The sequence below is a fragment of the Elephas maximus genome, chromosome 8 (genome assembly GCF_024166365.1).
Source record: "Elephas maximus indicus isolate mEleMax1 chromosome 8, mEleMax1 primary haplotype, whole genome shotgun sequence".
Lineage (NCBI taxonomy): Eukaryota > Metazoa > Chordata > Mammalia > Proboscidea > Elephantidae > Elephas > Elephas maximus.
Window position 1 is genome coordinate 77325012 of NC_064826.1, and position 16906 is coordinate 77341917.

Genomic DNA, 16906 nt, shown 5'->3' on the forward strand with positions numbered 1-16906 from the left:
GATTCCAGCTCTATGCAACCCCACAGGACAGAGTAGAACTGCTTCATAAGGTTTTCTAGGCTGTAATGTTTATGGGAGGAGATTACCGGGTCTTTTCTCCCATGGAGTCACTGGTGGGTTTGAACCGTCAACCTTTTGTTACCAGCTGTGTGTTTAACCACTGAGCAACCTGGATTATCTACCCTAAATTCACTCTATAAATTGGGGATAGTCAAATAAGAAGACAATTATACAGTAAAACCTGCAAAAGCCAGAAGCTGTGTAAGTCAGAAACCTCTCAGAGAAGGCAAGCCCAAATATTTTCTAAATGAACTAAAATGAACAATAGAAAAGTGATAAGACTGCACCCAGTCAAAGGCAGAACACTTGCGAGAAGTGGAAAAACAAGGCAGTCCCATCAAGTTCCTGCTCTCACAGACTTCGCTGTATTATAGAGTGATGAGGACAGGGTACAGTACAAGAACAGAAGTAAGGTCAGGAGTCACTGGGGGACGTTAGGAAGATTTCCAGTGGAGGTCCATTCTGAGCAGAGCCTTGAGAATAAGTAGAAGTAACCAGAAGATAAAAGCAAGGGAGTTGGGGTATTCTAAAAAAAACCCAAATAAAACCCACTGCCGTAAGAAAGGATGGCACATTCTGAAAATTAAAAATATTTTACTTTTCTGATATATAAAAAAAAAATTCTTCCACGAAGTAGCTAGAAAAAAAGTGGAAGAGATAAGCAAGATTTTAATGGACCATTTTTGCTCTCCTAAGAAGTTTTTTTTTTTTTAAGAAGTTTGAATTTTATTCTAAAGTCAGTGTTGACCCCTAGAAGAAATTTGAACAAATAAATGACATCATCAGTTTGTGGTTTGGGAAAAATAATTATTAGAGATTGTGGAAATAAGATAAATTTAGAAATATTTAGCATAGAATGATAGTATCTAAAATCAAATTATATCAGAATGAGAATAGCTGGGCCTGAAACAGTGCTGGACAAAAAACTAGAGGTTGAGCTATTACTTTCTGTGGGTAAGGACCATCATAAAAAAAGCAAAAGGATAAAAAAGAGGGGAAGTCCCTGGGTAATGCAAAGGTTTATGTGCTTGGCTGATTACCACAAGGTTGGAGGTTCAAGACCACTCAGAGGTGCCTCCAAAGAAGGGCCTGGCTATCAACTTCCAGAAAATTAGCCATTGGAAATCCTATGGAGTGCAATTCTACTCTGACACACATGGGGTCACCATGTGTCAACTTGATGGCAACTGGTATGTACACAGGAGAGAGAAAGTAAGAAAAATAAGGGAAACGGAGAGCAAGAGGGAGGAGAAGACAAAAAGAAGGAAAAAGGAGTGGAGGTGATTGGAAGCCACAAATGCTGCTTAAGTCATGGCTTTCCATTTGGGGTGAACACAAAGAAGGAAGGGCATAGGCTAGGATATTTCAATAACACTCTATATTTTCAAAAAGAGAAATTACTTTCTTATTAATCCAGATGTTCTAACAATGTTGCATTAGTAATTCATGCCAGTCTGGCCTCAAAACACTGTTTTAAAAAATATGAAATTTCTTCAAACCTTCCATTATGTGGACTGAAAATTATTATATCCAATGCGTGGATATAATCAAGCAATTAATTGGATCGAAAACTCCTTGCTTTGTGTTTTTTGTTGTTTTTTTTTTTTGGTTCACTGAACAATCTAGCCTTTTCCTATTGATTTTGTCTCTTAAAATTTCAGAGTTTCAGGAGATTTATAGATTAGGAAGAAGACACTAACTCTCATATTCCCACTCCCCCTCACACACACCGTAGTTATGACTTAATTAGCCAAATATTCAGAAACTTAAAGATCCGCAGAGCAGGAGCAGATACATCCCATCTTGATGCTTTCTCTTGGTTTCTTAACTGGACTGACAGCTGCTGGCGACACCCACGAAGAGGCCTGTCAAGTATACAGCCAAATTCTTGCTTTGCCATAACCTTACATATTTGGGACTTATATCCCCCCATTCCAGGACAACTCACATCAACAATCCAATTGCTTCCATTTATGGATACTTTTATGAACATGAAATTATCCATGTTTTTGTTTTTAAACAAAACGAATCATCAGTAAGGCCACATGGGGGTGGACTTCAGGAGACAGTACCCTCTTGTCCATGAATCATAAAACCCAAAAACAAACCAATTGCCGTTGAGTTGATTCTGACTTACGGCGAACCCCTATGTGTCATAGTATAACTGCACTCCATGGGGTTTTCAATGACTGTGATCTTTCGGAAGTAGATCACCTGGCCTTTCTTCCATAGTACAACTGGGTAGATTCGAACTGCCAACCTTCTGGTTAGTAGCCAAGCTCTTAACCATTTGTACGCACAGGGACTCCACCCATGAATGATACTGCTGCCTTAATCTGCCCGGTATTTATTTTAGAAAACTCTTGCCCTAAATCATGTATGAAATATTTACGTGTGCTAGGGGCTGTTTCTGGCTTCCAGGTCTGTGTTCGTTTTGTTTTCCGGCTATTCTGTGACAGTACAACCAGGGATTACGAAGGCTTTCTAATACATTTGAATACCTGACAGAACAAATTCTTTCTCATGTTTCAAAAATATGTTGGCTATTCTTGTTTTCTCATTCTTCCAGATAAACTTTAACATCATTTTGCCAAGCTGCCCCCCCACCCCCCTGCCAAACGTGATAAACACAGAGGTATACTACCCAGATCTGCCTTCAAGGAAGGGCTTGCTGCTACCTGGCTGTGAGGAGGGCATAGAGTCCCCAGCTCCTTCTGGGGGCCATACCCTTCCTGGGGCTGCTTCCACTGGGCGGCTGGGCGAGGTGGTGCTTAAAGAATCAGTCATTTCAGCTGACACGGGATGACTCTAACGGACGATACCTGCTCCAGAACATCTACTGGGCTGGCTCTGTTGGCCCCATGGCACAGTTCCACTTTTCCTTCTGCTCAGTTGGGTTGCGTTCCGCTTTCTTTCTCAGATGTCAATTCTAATACATATCTTACACCCCAAATCCCATCTCTACATCTTTCTCCAGAGAACCCAGCTGGTGACGAATTTTAACTGTAATAGTGTAAAACCTACCAATTAATTTAGAAAAAAATACTGTTTTTCCATTTAGGAACATGGAATGTTTCTCAATTTATTCAAGATTTTTTTTTTTTTCTTACCAAAGAATTGTTCACATAGGGTTTAGCGCTTTTTTAAAGGTTTTTTCAGAGTTTCTTATATTTGTTGTTATTATTGATTTTTCTATCATCAAGGAAAATTCTTTCATTATATCATCTACATGATCTATAATGTTACTGAATAAAATCTTTTTTAGTAGTAACTTTACTGAATTCACTTACAAAATACTCTTATTTAAAATATTGTCTAGCATATTTCCTGCCAAATTTCCTCTTTTCCTCCTTCACAGTTTTTACTCTTGCATTATGAAATTATAACTATGATATGTTAAAAAGGTTTTGTTCAAGCTTTCCACATTTCAAGATGAATCTCAATAGTAATAGCAACTGCTTATTGAGTGGCTCTAACATTATCAGGCAGAGTTTTGAATGTTCAGAAATTATCTATGATCCTCGCAGTCACCATGCAAGATCACATTAAAAAAAAAAAAAATTTTTATTTTTTTATTTTTTACAGCCTACATTTTCAGGGAATGCATGTCACTTACCCATTATCAATAGCCAGGACTCAAACCTAGGATGATCTAATTCTAAAGGAAAATAAAAACAAAAAACTAAAGTTTTTTCTCTCCAGGCATTAACATAGCCAAACTGAGCCTTCCTGAGTTCCCTTTTACTTTCTCTTATATATATATAAAGTCATATATACATATATATCACACACACATATATATAAGTTTTGTGTTATATACATATATAAATATCATATATATAAAATTAACTCTATGATATTTGTGTATATATATATATATATGGAGCCCTGGTTGTGCAGTGGTTAAGAGCTCGGTGCTAACCAAAATTTTGGCAGTTTGAATCCACTAGCCAGTCCTTGGAAGCCCTATGGGGCAGTTCTACTCTGTCCTATAGGATCGCTATGAGTTGGACTCAACTGGACAGCAACAGGTTTGGTTATTGTTTTTATATACATATATATGTATATGGGTACGTGTGACATATATATCACTTCCATGAGTGGTTAGTTTCTGAATGCATATTCTCTGTATAGCATTCAAACAAAAAGAAGTGTATGGTCTAAAAATTCCACATTTATCTTACTCCCTTCCAAATACAGTCCCTTCTCCAGAGATAACTACTGCTAACAATTTCCTATATATCTTTCTATTAATTTATATACAGGCATGCACACACACATACACTCATGCAAGTGTGCACATACACACCAAGCTATATGTAAATTTATCTTTTGTGCTTGCTAACTTAATGGGTTCATATTTTATGTTTTGTTTCTTAACTTGCTTTTCTCCCTTAAGAATACGTCTTGAGGTCTTCCCATGTCGATATAGAAGACCAACTGTTTTCTTTAAGCACTGTTTTGTATTTTATAATGTAAGTGTACTATACTTTATTCAATCCATGCCCTAATGGATATTTGGATAGGTTTCCAAGCTAATGAAACTTGGCAACTTTTCTTAATGAAAAAACTATTTTGAATATCTTAACTATAAAATGATACATTGTTCACTGTGATAGTGAGATGAAATATTGAAGAAAATAAGAACAGCTGCAAATTTGCTTCAAGCAATATTTTTCCTTCCATAGATTTGAGTCTAACAGAAATTCTCCAGAGTTTTCAGGGAATGAGGAAGTAGAGGGAGTTCCCAATTTTGTATCCTACTGGCTATATCTCTAAGGATAGGCAGGATTATGATTAAAAGTATATGTGATCACACTGACATTTTACTTGGCAGTATTTTTTTAATACCCTCAAATTATTTTAATTCCAAAATAAAATAAATTTGTTGTAAAGAAGAAGAAAAGGCAGATAAGGAAATCGTTTGAAAGCCCTAGATAACTACTGTTAAAATTTTGATCAGAGATTTTTTGAGAATTTTTTTTTATATAAAGTGTACATCATATAGTGGATATGTGAATCATTTGAATATCCTATAAGATTGCACTATTCCTATTATACTCTTTTGTGACTTTTTTCGTTAATAATATACCTTGAACTTTTCATTAATTCATGATCTATTTAAATAGAAACAAAACTTTGTTACATTTTCTTTTTGAAGAAAAATGCAATGCTATTCCTACAGCTGAGAAACGTACACACAGAATGGATTATTTAAGCTAATGCTGCTGGCTCTTTTATTTTATTTTTTACATTGTTCTATGAACATTTCAACCTGGCTTTAAGCCTCCATATGATTATTTGTATTAAAAACTGGGCTTGTCTATAATTATATTTGATTTTAATAAACCTCTAACTTTTGTCATAAATGCCATTGAAATACATATCTTCATTTTATAAACTGTTATATAATCTCAAACATATTCCTGAACAATTATTTGGTCTGTCAAACATTTCAGTATTTTGAGAATGCTTTCTAAGAGCCAATAAGTTTTCTTTAGTGGTAGTGGTAAGTTGAAATTTCTGAAATGTCTATGTCAGAATTGTCCCAATCCTAGTCACTCTCCTTCCATTGATTAATTTCAGTGCAAATGAAAGACAGCCACAAATCACTTTTCTTAACTCGCAATTTCCACCTGTGGGTATTCACAGAATTGCCTTGTACAGTTGTGCACGCAAACGTGTAGATCTATATATTTATTACGACATCTTTCCAGGAGAGAGCAATGAAATGCCTGGCTCCAATTGAAACAGGTTATTGGGATAATTTTCAAACATACAAAAGCATTTTAAGCAAGGGGCACGGTTTTCTAATTTGCACATTGAGAGACTGACAAAGTCACTTTTACTGAGTGGATCTCATACCAATGGAGAAAGCATGGTTTTGGTTTATAATCAGAAGGCTGAGAAAGAACTATTCTACATGTCACATTTTATTTTTTCATATTCTACCCCATTTTGCTGCAGTTGTTGGCTATGCAGCATTTGGGATTGCAGCCACCTCAAAGCTGGACATATGATATTCCCTTTCATGGGAATATCAGGTTGATAGCTGAAGAAAATTGTAGTTCCAAAGCACCAAGTAGAGAATTGAGGCAAATCAGTTGGTGATATAGATCTTTAAAAATTATAACTAATGCACACACGTATATGTTTGTGTGTGTATACATATATAATTTTTAAGGTCAAATGTTCCTGTCTTGCATTAAGTTAGTTCACTGAAAAATTAATGGGTTCTTATCATATTTTTGTCCCAAAATGCATTCTATCTTGGGCATTGCACTGTTTAGGGTAAAGGTTTGGCTATATTTAAGGTAAATCCAAAATCACAGTGACTTGCATAGGATTGATTTTTATTCTTCTCTCTTAAACAGCACAAACTGAATTGCTCACATTACTTCAGCTCACATATCACTGGTCTTAAATTTTAGTCACATGGCCATATCTAGCTGCAAGAGTCTGAGAAATGTGTTCCTTAATCTTGGCCACCATGAGCCCAGCTGAATATTTTACTACTAAGCATAAAGGTGGCGTAGTGTTTAAGTGCTATGGCTGCTAACCAAAATGTAGCAGCTCCAATCTACCAGGCTCTCCTTGGAAACTATGGGGCACTTCTACTCTCCCCTACAAGGTAGCTATGAGTCAGAATGGCACAGGGTTAAGCATAAACGGAAGATTCTGTCACAGGTTGTTCTCAATAACCTCATAATTCAGTTTAGAAAAGAAAGAGACAACACTTTCCCAGTGGAAACCTTTTATTTTTTTCTTTATTTTATCTTGACCCCTTATAAAACTTCTTAAAATTGAATTGGAAGCGCTAATAACCCAAAAAGGAGCCCTGGTGGTGCAACAGGTAAGCGTTTGGCTGCTAACCAAAAGGTTAGTGATTCGACCCTACCCAGCTGCTCTGCAGAAGAAAGACTTGGTGATCTGCTCCCGTAAAGATTACCCAAACCCAGCAAAGACTACAGCCTAGAAAACCCTATGGGTAATTTTACTTTGTCCCATTGGGTCTCTATCAGTCAAAATCAACTTGACAGCGCCTAACAACAACAACAGTAACCCTAGCTGAGAAATCAAATTTTGTGAAGCTTCTTTACCTAAATCTATTAGCTATTATGAGCTGGGCCAAAATCTTCATAAAAGTGCTCATAATAACGTAATAATAGAGTCAGTCATTCAATGTTTATTGAGCAATACATTGCTTACATAAGTTCTAAAAAACATACCAGAAACAAAGTAATGAAGTATACTCCTAGTATTCATTATGTCTGTCATACAATTTCATCCAGAACATCCGAATTTATAAATATTAGGGGAGAAAAAAGGTAGCTTGCCATTAGTTATTTATACTATAAAAAATAGTGTATTTCTGACAATTTAATATTTTTGTCATAGGAGTCTAAATATAAAGCCTTCACTTTTGCAATAGTTAAATACAACAAAAAGGGAGGTTAGTTTTCCAACAATCTTACAGTCAGAAAATGTTTTGCGTTAGATATTTGAGTACTACATCTTACGAAGTGAAATAAGTTACATGCCAAAATGAACCTGTCTTAAAAGTTAAAAAACAAAATTTGCTTTAAAGAATAATAGAAGAGGTTAAATTAAAACACAAAACAAGTTTGACAAGGAACTTTGAGAATACAGAACACACTGTTTATCATAATGAACACACAAAATCAGCCCCCAATTATTTGAGAAGAATCACATTTTTGATATCAGTTTGACTCATCGGTGTATACTGAGGGTGAATATTAATGACAGCTGATGAAACAAGGTCCTGGGGAACTAAGTGACAAGGTACACCTCTCTATTAAATTGCCTTTATAGGCTAGCACAGATGACTAGTTCTCTGCCTGACAGAATTTTGCCAGTAGGCATTTTTTTAGTTCTGGATCATGATAATGACAACATGCTGAGTCAGATGCCTTTTGTCCCTAGGCTCTTTACACCTAACAGAACAATGATAAATTTATACTCTCCCTCTTCTACTTAGTCTACTGCAGCCAGTGTGTTTCTTTCAGCAAAATAAATGTGTGCATTTTATGACACTAGCTTTGACTTTCTTAGAAAAGAGTATCCAGGCAATAAAGAATACACCTTTGTGGGTTAAAAATAAAATCTTCCAAAGCTACCGGAATCTGATTATGCAGAATGTAATAATTTGCCCAATGAATGTGTCTGCCCCAGGTCTTTAACACCCTATTTGTCTATAGCATTTGCTGACCCATAAACACAGCAGTCGGGTGGATACAAAACGTCCGGGAGTTCCGGGAGACTCAAAGTGAGCAAAAAGTAAACGTGTTAAATAGATGACTGAGAAAGCCGGTTGGGGGTGACAGTGCTGACAGCTCTCATCCGCCCCCACGCCACACTTTCCAGAACTGTTTGACCGAGAACTTGCTTCCAACAGAGAAAGAAGGCAATGCCGTTCTAAGACACACTAACAGCCGTGAAACCCAGAATATCTTTTCTCACTCCTGCAGTCGACCACTTACACTAAAAATGTTTTCAAAGAAAAGGGAACGATAGGTCAACCCCCAGTTCCGTTTCTTGTCAGTTACTCATCAGTATGCCAAAGATAGAGTGTTGGTAGAATAGACACATATCAAAAAGTAAAATAAAAACAGTTGAGTTACGTGCAGCCTTTGCAGTCTTCTGGTAAGAATGACTTACATATGCACGTACCGAGGTACGCAATGTGAATTGTGGTGATTTGGTGATTCCGCATACAAGATAAACGCTCTTATAAATTGCTTTTCAAACTGGCATTGTACGTTGTAAAGATGGATGATAAAACTCATACTAATAATAAAATGTTTTAGTTTTTCTTTACATGGCACATTAGATGGCAGTCAAAGAAACAAATCATGACAAATTGCGAGAGAGATAACAAAAAAATGGAAAAAGCTTTATTTATGTTTTTAGCATCTTTAGCGGCACTTTTTTTCCAGTGGCCCCATATTTTCATTTTACAAACCCTGGTGGCGAAGTGGTTAAGTGCTAGCGCTGCTAACCAAAAGGTCAGCAGTTCGAATCCACCAGCGCTCTTTGGAAACTCTATGGGGGCAGTTCTACTCTGTCTATAGGGTCGCTCTCTATAAGGTCGCTCTGAGTCGGAATCGATTCGATGGCAACAGATTTGTCTTTTTTTTTTCTTTTTTTGGCCTGTGTGACCTCCAGCATAAGAGTCCCTCAGCAGCCTCTACAATAGGACATAGGCATTGTCTTGTCACTTCAAAGTCTGATTCTCCATCCCTCTACCCCAAAAGAATCTACAAGCTACCTGGTCTTTAATAAATTTCTCTTTTGTTTAATCTAGCTAGAGTGGATTTTATTCTTTGCAGCTAAGCACACAGGCTAATAATAATAATAATAAAATAATGGCTAAAATTTACAGATTCTAACTTTATGTCTAGCACATATTCTCATAATGATGAGGGGACTGTTATCTGCATTTTACAGACAAGAAAACACAGGGTTAAAAATCAAATAAATTGCCTGACTTTACTAGCTACATCAAACCCAAGTAGTTTTACTCCAGGCCCCTGTGGAGCTGCTTTTATATAAATGTTTGTCTTTTAAAACATTGTTGATCCCTATGGCAAGAATTTGACTAAGTTCTAAATAGGCACCGTGCCACCTAAACAAATAGCCATTATTAGATTCCAAGACAGTAAATCTTTGAATCAAGTATTGTTGCTGAAACATAATTCTTTGTTTCAATGATATATGTTTTCTGAGAACCACATTGGTGGTGACCAAGTATGTTCAATAGATTTTATGTCTCTGAGAATTTTTTCTCTGGGTTTTATTCCCCTGGATTTTAGGTTTCTGGATTTCATGAGTTTTTATCAGTATATGATTACCATGATTGAGAAAAGTGGACAAAGTGAGAAGTATAGATGGTTTTAAAAACAATCTCCTCTTTTCAGAGGCGTTAGTCTTCCCAGTAAGTACTCTTCAGGTTGCTTTGGGCATTGTTGCTCTTACTGAAGTTCACACAGATACCCTGGCAGGATGCAAAGTTTTGCCATGACAATTGATTCTTGACAGGTTCCTCACACATAAATGAGGGACAATGTTGATATGAGCTATAAAGTCTGAGACTGATGGAATTTGGAAGCTTGGACAATCCCCATCTATACAAAGTTTAGGCATTCTTCCATGAGTCCCTCAGCCTGTGACAATTAAATCATTCTAATTTAGGGATGGGGGCATTGGTGGTTCAGTGGAAGCGTTCTCACCTTCCATGTGGGAGGCCTGAATTCAATTCCTTGCCAACTCACCTCGTACCCACCCACTAGCTGTCAGTCAGTAGAGGCTTGTGTGTTGCTATGGTGCTGAACATGTTTCAGTGGAGCTTCCAGACATAGATGAACTAGCAGGAAACTCCTGATGATCTACTTTTGAAAATCAGCCAGTGAAAACTCAATGGACCACACTGGTCCAATCTGCCACACATCACGGGGATTGTGCAGGACTGGACAGCATTGCCTTCTGTTTTGCATGGGGTCACCACAGGTCAGGGCCCATTTAACTGCAGCTAACAACAACAATAACAACAATATAGGGACACTAGTCATTTCAATTTTTAGATGCTAACAAAAGGTAATGGAGACATGGTGCTTTAAAAAAATATGCAAGTTACGGTAAAAAAAAAAAAAAACACTTAATATGGTCTAAATCTTGTAAGTTAAAACACTACAGACCGTAAACATGAGAATTATAGGACAATTTTTTTTTTTTATTTTATGGGATTGTGTCTTTATGATTTATTCTAAAATAACAAAACAATCTGAAACAATGAAGTGCTTCTCTGTGCCTCATGAATATAGATGAATTCAGTTCATGACAGAACAAGTCATTGGCTCTTTCTGCCAAACAGCCAAAGGGGATGATTGATTGTTTTATGCAGATCTTGCACTGTCTAAAGGTACTTGAAATCTTGTGGTTGATGAAATGGAAATCACTGCCAAAAATGAATGTAACTCTTGAATATTATCACAATATTTATACTGGTGACCAAAAGTGCTTGAGAACTAATAATCACAAACTTTCCAAATCCATTATAGATATCCTTATACAAACTACACTTTTATTACTCATTTAAACAAATAATAGATACATGAAGTGAGCAACTAAAGCTAATCATTACTGTTTTCATGAGAAAATATTTCTTCCTATCATAAGTTAATATAAGCAAGTAATTTATTTGGTTTACAGTCAAATAAGGAATATGTTCCTCCCTAATATGTAAATTCCCTAATTTTTATTTACTTCAAATCTAAAATTGTATCTTTATTTGACTGGGTAACCATTTATTACTATAAACTTATTTTTTAAATGTCTAGCCACTTAAAATTATTTTGAGGGGAAAGGGACCATTTACATTTTCTTCTATCTATAAAAATGTTTGTTGGAGCCCTGGCACCATGCTGCTAACCAAAAAGTCAGCAGTTTGAATCCACCAGCTGCTCCTTGGAAACCCAATGGAGCAGTTCTACTCTATCCTATAGGGTTGCTATAAGTCAGGATCGACTCAATGGCAATGCGTTTGGTTTTTTTGGTTATAAATATGTTATCTTAATTTGAGTTTCCCTAAATGCGGGTTGCAAGACATGGACTTAGATTTATCTGGAGGACAATCACAGGAAGCAGTAGTGAAGAAGCAGGAAGAGTAAGAAGGGAAGAAGGAGAAGCTAGTATTGGCATGCAAAATTGAGATTGCTGCTATAGGCAACAGAGTCCCTTTCTAGTGCAGTTAACACTATAGGCTGGTAACTGAATGGTTGGTGGTTCTAGTCCACCCAGAGGTGCCTCAGAAGAATGGCCTGATGGCCAGCTTCTGAAAATCAGCCATTGAAAACCCTATGGAGCACAGTTCTACTCTGGCACATATGGAGTTGCCATTAGTTGGAGTTGGCTCAATAGCAACTGGTTATTAGTAGCAATAGAAGTGTTTATCGAAAAAATGAAGATGCATAAGAAAGCTATACGTTATGCTTTGTCTGGTGATGTTAGTTAGATATCCACATGTAGCAGATCCTTTTGGTGCCCTGATGCTTGTTCTGTCAGCCCATCACTGATTGTAGCTGCAGCAGAGGTTGACAGTTTTGGGCAAGCTCAGACTTATGCTGACAACATCCCACCTCAAGCATATGCCAGGAGTAGGGATGCCAGGTTTAGAAAAGGAAAAGTTACAGGATGCCTAATTAAATTTCATTTTAGATAAGCAATGAACTATTTTTAATGTAAGTATGTCCCATGAAATATTTATACTTAAAAAAAAAAAACATTTGTTGCTTATCTAAAATTCAAATGTATAACTGGATCTAGGAGACAGAGGTAAAATCTGCAACAAACTTTATGACCTAGTGTCAGAAGTCACACAACACTTCCGTCATATTTTATTGGTCACACAAGGCTAGCCATAATTCATTATGGAAGGGGACTACATAAGGCTGTGACCACCAGGAGGCAAAGGCCATTGGGAGCCATCCTGGAGACTGGTGAATGTACCAACCAGCAGATGAGTATTATTAGTATTTCTCACAGAATATGTGTGCCCAGAAGAAATTATAAAAACAGTACTAGCAGCCTTGGAAACCCTGGTGTCATAGCAGTTAAGTGGTACAGCTGCTAACCAAGAGGTCAGTAGTTTGAGTGCACCAGGCGCTCCTTGGAAACTCTCTAGGGCAGTTCTACTCTGTCCTATGGTGTTGCTATGAGTCAGAATAGACTCGAAGGCAATGGGTTTGTTTGTTTTTAGTTTTTTTTTTTTTTAGCAACCTTAAGTAAGAGAGAACAGTCTTTCACCAGAGCTGAACTAAATCTTGGCTTTTCATTTGTATACACAGGCATATGCAGTGTTAGTACTGTGCTCTACCCATTTAGGAAAGGTGTAAAGCAAGGACGTGAGCAGAATTCAGCCCAGTCATGTTTGGCTTCACCTGATTAGTGCAGTTAATGAATATACAATTAAATGCTTTTGAGTAGCTTTAGCTCTCCACTTTGCCATCACTCTCTACAGCCCTAAATCTTGAGGTTGTATGCTATCTAAGCCCCAAAGCCATTTGCAATTCCTGCCTTAAAAGAAATTGTGGATGTGGAAAAAAGAGGGCCAGGGTGGAAAAAAGATAAAGAGAGAAGGCTCTTGAAGCAAACACACTCATCTGTTCTCCTTCCCAGTGGAGGATATTATAAGAACAAAGAGATGCCTTGGCGGTTTCATGAAGGATTTAACACAGGCAAGAGAACAGTGTTCTTGAGAGTGAAATTTGTTAAATACCAAAGTAAGGAAATGGAAACTCCTCCTCTGGAGGTCTTTAGAAATAGGAAAGATTCTAATCTGTCTGGAAGAATTTAGGTGTGGTTTTTCTTGGGGGTAAATGGGTTGGTTTACATAACTTCACAAAGTTTCTTCTATGATTTTTTTTTTAAGTTATCCCCCATCCCTCCTCCCACTCTCACACACAAAAAGGCCCCTTAGGTGCAGAGCATATTGTGACTCCAACACAAAGCTCAGCAATTCCTTTTTCTGGGAAATGGGAGACCACCCACACTGAGACATGATAGGCTGCCACCTAAAATCTGCATATTTGGCTTGTTGTAAATTGTCTGTCATTTCATTCTTTTATTTGTATAATTATTTTCAAAGTTTGTTCATTAGTATTATTGAGAATAATTTCTATTTTTCATCTTTTCTCCTCAAGCAAAAATATTCTGATTAACTTTTAGTATATCTGATAAAAAAAAATTGATAATGTATGTATATTTCTCAAGCTCAGCATTTAATGGAAAGAAAGAAGTAGTCTGTAATTTATGCTTTATCCAAGCTTCATCATTTTCAATGTGTGTGTTCTCATGTGAAGAAATCCAATGCTTCCAACATATTCTTTGAATGTTAAGTTTTCTTTTCTAAACAAACAATGTGATGATCAATTTCAATCTTATGCCCAGGCTTCTATACAAGTGTGTTTCCCATTAAAGTTCATCATAACTTTTCCAAATGTGTTTCTCAAACAAGTCAAGGTTCTTTTATCCCCACATAGCTAAATAGTCTTGATTTAATTTGAGAAACATTCACATATCAGAGGTCAACTGAAATTGGATATATCTGAGTGCCACTGTTAAAAACTTTATTGTACTAATGCAAAGATATACATCACCTTTTAATATGTAAAGTCTAGAAATTCCTTTCTTTGATGTGTGGCCTATAATTTCAATGTGTTGGCTCACTAAATCTTAACTTTTAAAACCCAGGGTTTTGTTTTGTTTGCTTGCTTGTTTTTTAGCTTTAGTTGTCTCAGTATTTTATTGTGAAAATTTCCAAACTTATAACAAAGTTAGAAAAATTTTACAGTGAGCACCAATACATCCATCGCCTTTTAACCTTTTACAATACCCAAGCTTATTTTTAATAAACATAAAACTATTACCTCCTACCCCCATAATCTGATACAGAGGTTACCTTGGAAAACTCTGATATGTAAAAGATAGTCTGTAGCCTGTGTATCCCCATCAGTGAAGAAAACTGGGACAAGCTTTATATTCTGCAGTTTAAATTATAATGATAGTAGCTTAAAAAATGATAATGACTACAGTGGATTAAAACATATTAAATGTATGGAAATTCATGAGTCATAATGAAACTTTAACAAAGAATTCATGGGTCACCTTTGGCGTTTTCTAGTACCAACTTGCTCTCCTGAAAATGGTTCAGTAACGGGAAAGAATGAAGCATTTATCCAGTTTCACCTGTACAAACTATATTTCTGCGTAACTAAAGGAATGCGGCATCAGGATAGAAGACTCATTAACAACCTTTGATATGCAGATGACAAACCTTGCTTGTTGAAAATGAAGACACCTTGAAGCATTTACCGATTAAGGTTAAAGATTACAGCATTCAATATGGGTTATGCCTGAATGTGAAGAAAATGAAAATCTTCACAACTGGACCAATAAATAACATCATGATAAATGGTGAAGAAATTGAAGTTGTCAATGATTTCATTCTACTTGAATCAATAATCAATGTCTATTGAATCAATGTCTATAGGGTCACTATGAGTCAGAATTGACTCAATGGCAATGAGTTTGGTTTTTGGAGCCCTGGTGGCACGGTGGTTAAGAGTCAGCTGCTAACCAAAAGGTGGGCAGTTTGAATCCACCAGCCAATCCTTGGAAACCCTTTGAGGCAGTTCTACTCTGTCCTATAGGGTCACTGTGAGTCAGAATCGACTCGGCACATAACAACAACATGGAAGCAGCAATCAAGAAATCAAATGATGTAGTGCATTGAACCAATCTGCTGCAAAAGGTTTTTAAGGTTTTAAAAAGTAAAGGTGCCAGTTTGATGACTGAGGTGCACTTCACTCAAGCTACTGTCTTTTCAAATGTCTCATATACGTTTGAAAACTGAACAATGAGAAAGGAAGACAGAAGAAGAATTGTTGTATTCGAATTAGAGTGTTGGTGAAGAATACTGAATACACCGTGGACTGCCAGAAAAATGAACAAATCGATCTTAGAAGAAATACAACCAGAGTGTTCCTTAGAAGAGAAGATGGAGAAACTTTGGCTTGCTTACTTTGGACACGTCATCAGAAAAGACCAAACACTAGAAGAGGACATCATGTTTGGTAAAGTGGAGGGTCAACAAAACAAGGAAAACCCTCAGTGAGATTTATTGACACATAGACACAACAATGGACTCAAACATACCAAACAACCATCAAGAAAATGGAACAAGACAGGCAACATTTTGTACTGTTATAAACAAGGTTGCTATGAGTTAGAGTCAGCTCAATGGCAACTGACAAAAGCAATAACAAATAGTTGACAAAAGAAAGTTGCTTAAAGAAAAATAACAGCTAACAAATGCAGAGAGAACGTAAAGAAAAATAACAATTTTGCAACCTCTAATAAAATGAAAGAGCCAGGCAAACATCAAAGGCTGCTAAACCTTTACGAGAAAGATTGATAAGGAATTTTACAATTAATTAATCATGCTGACATCTCCTGAATCCACCAATCAGTCTTAATATTACTAACAGTGAGACTGAATACATTGTGGGTGCCTTGAATGATACAATAAGAAATACACAATGTCATCTATAAAGTATTTTTCGCTTAAAAAAAAAAAATTGTACCAGAATCTAAATCAAGCCTCTGAGTACATCTAGCTCCCAGTCTGTGGGAAAATATGGGGGATGGAAGCACAAGATAGATAGTACCATGAGGAAGCAAGCAACCAAATCCATAAGGAGGGACTGCCTACAAGACCAATGACCCGGTATCGTCAACAACTTAAAGATATTGAAAGGGAGGGTGAACTGGCAAGAGAAAGCAGATTAAAAGAAACTTAGGAAACACAAAAACGAAATACTAAATGTGGACCTTATTTGAATTTTGATTTTAACAAACCAACTGTACAAAGACATTGCTGGAGAAATTTAAATATGGACTGTTGTTGGGTGCTGTCGAGTCGGTTCTGACTTATAGCAACCCTGGTAGCTGAGTACCGGTGGCATAACTTCCAGTATCACAGCAACACGTAAGCCCCACAGTACAACGAACTGAGAAACATATGGGGGTAAATATGACCTGGATATTAAATATGAACCAATTATTAAATGTATTTAATATTTAGTTGTTATAAATGGCATTGTGGTCATATTTAAATAGCAAAGAAAAAGGTTATTATCAGTTACAGTTACATGCCAAAGTAATTTATAGGTGAAATGATATATTTTCTATTTGCTTTAAACCACTCTGGGGAATCTTTTTAGACTATGTATTAATAACATTTTATATCACAGAAATGTATGCTTCAATG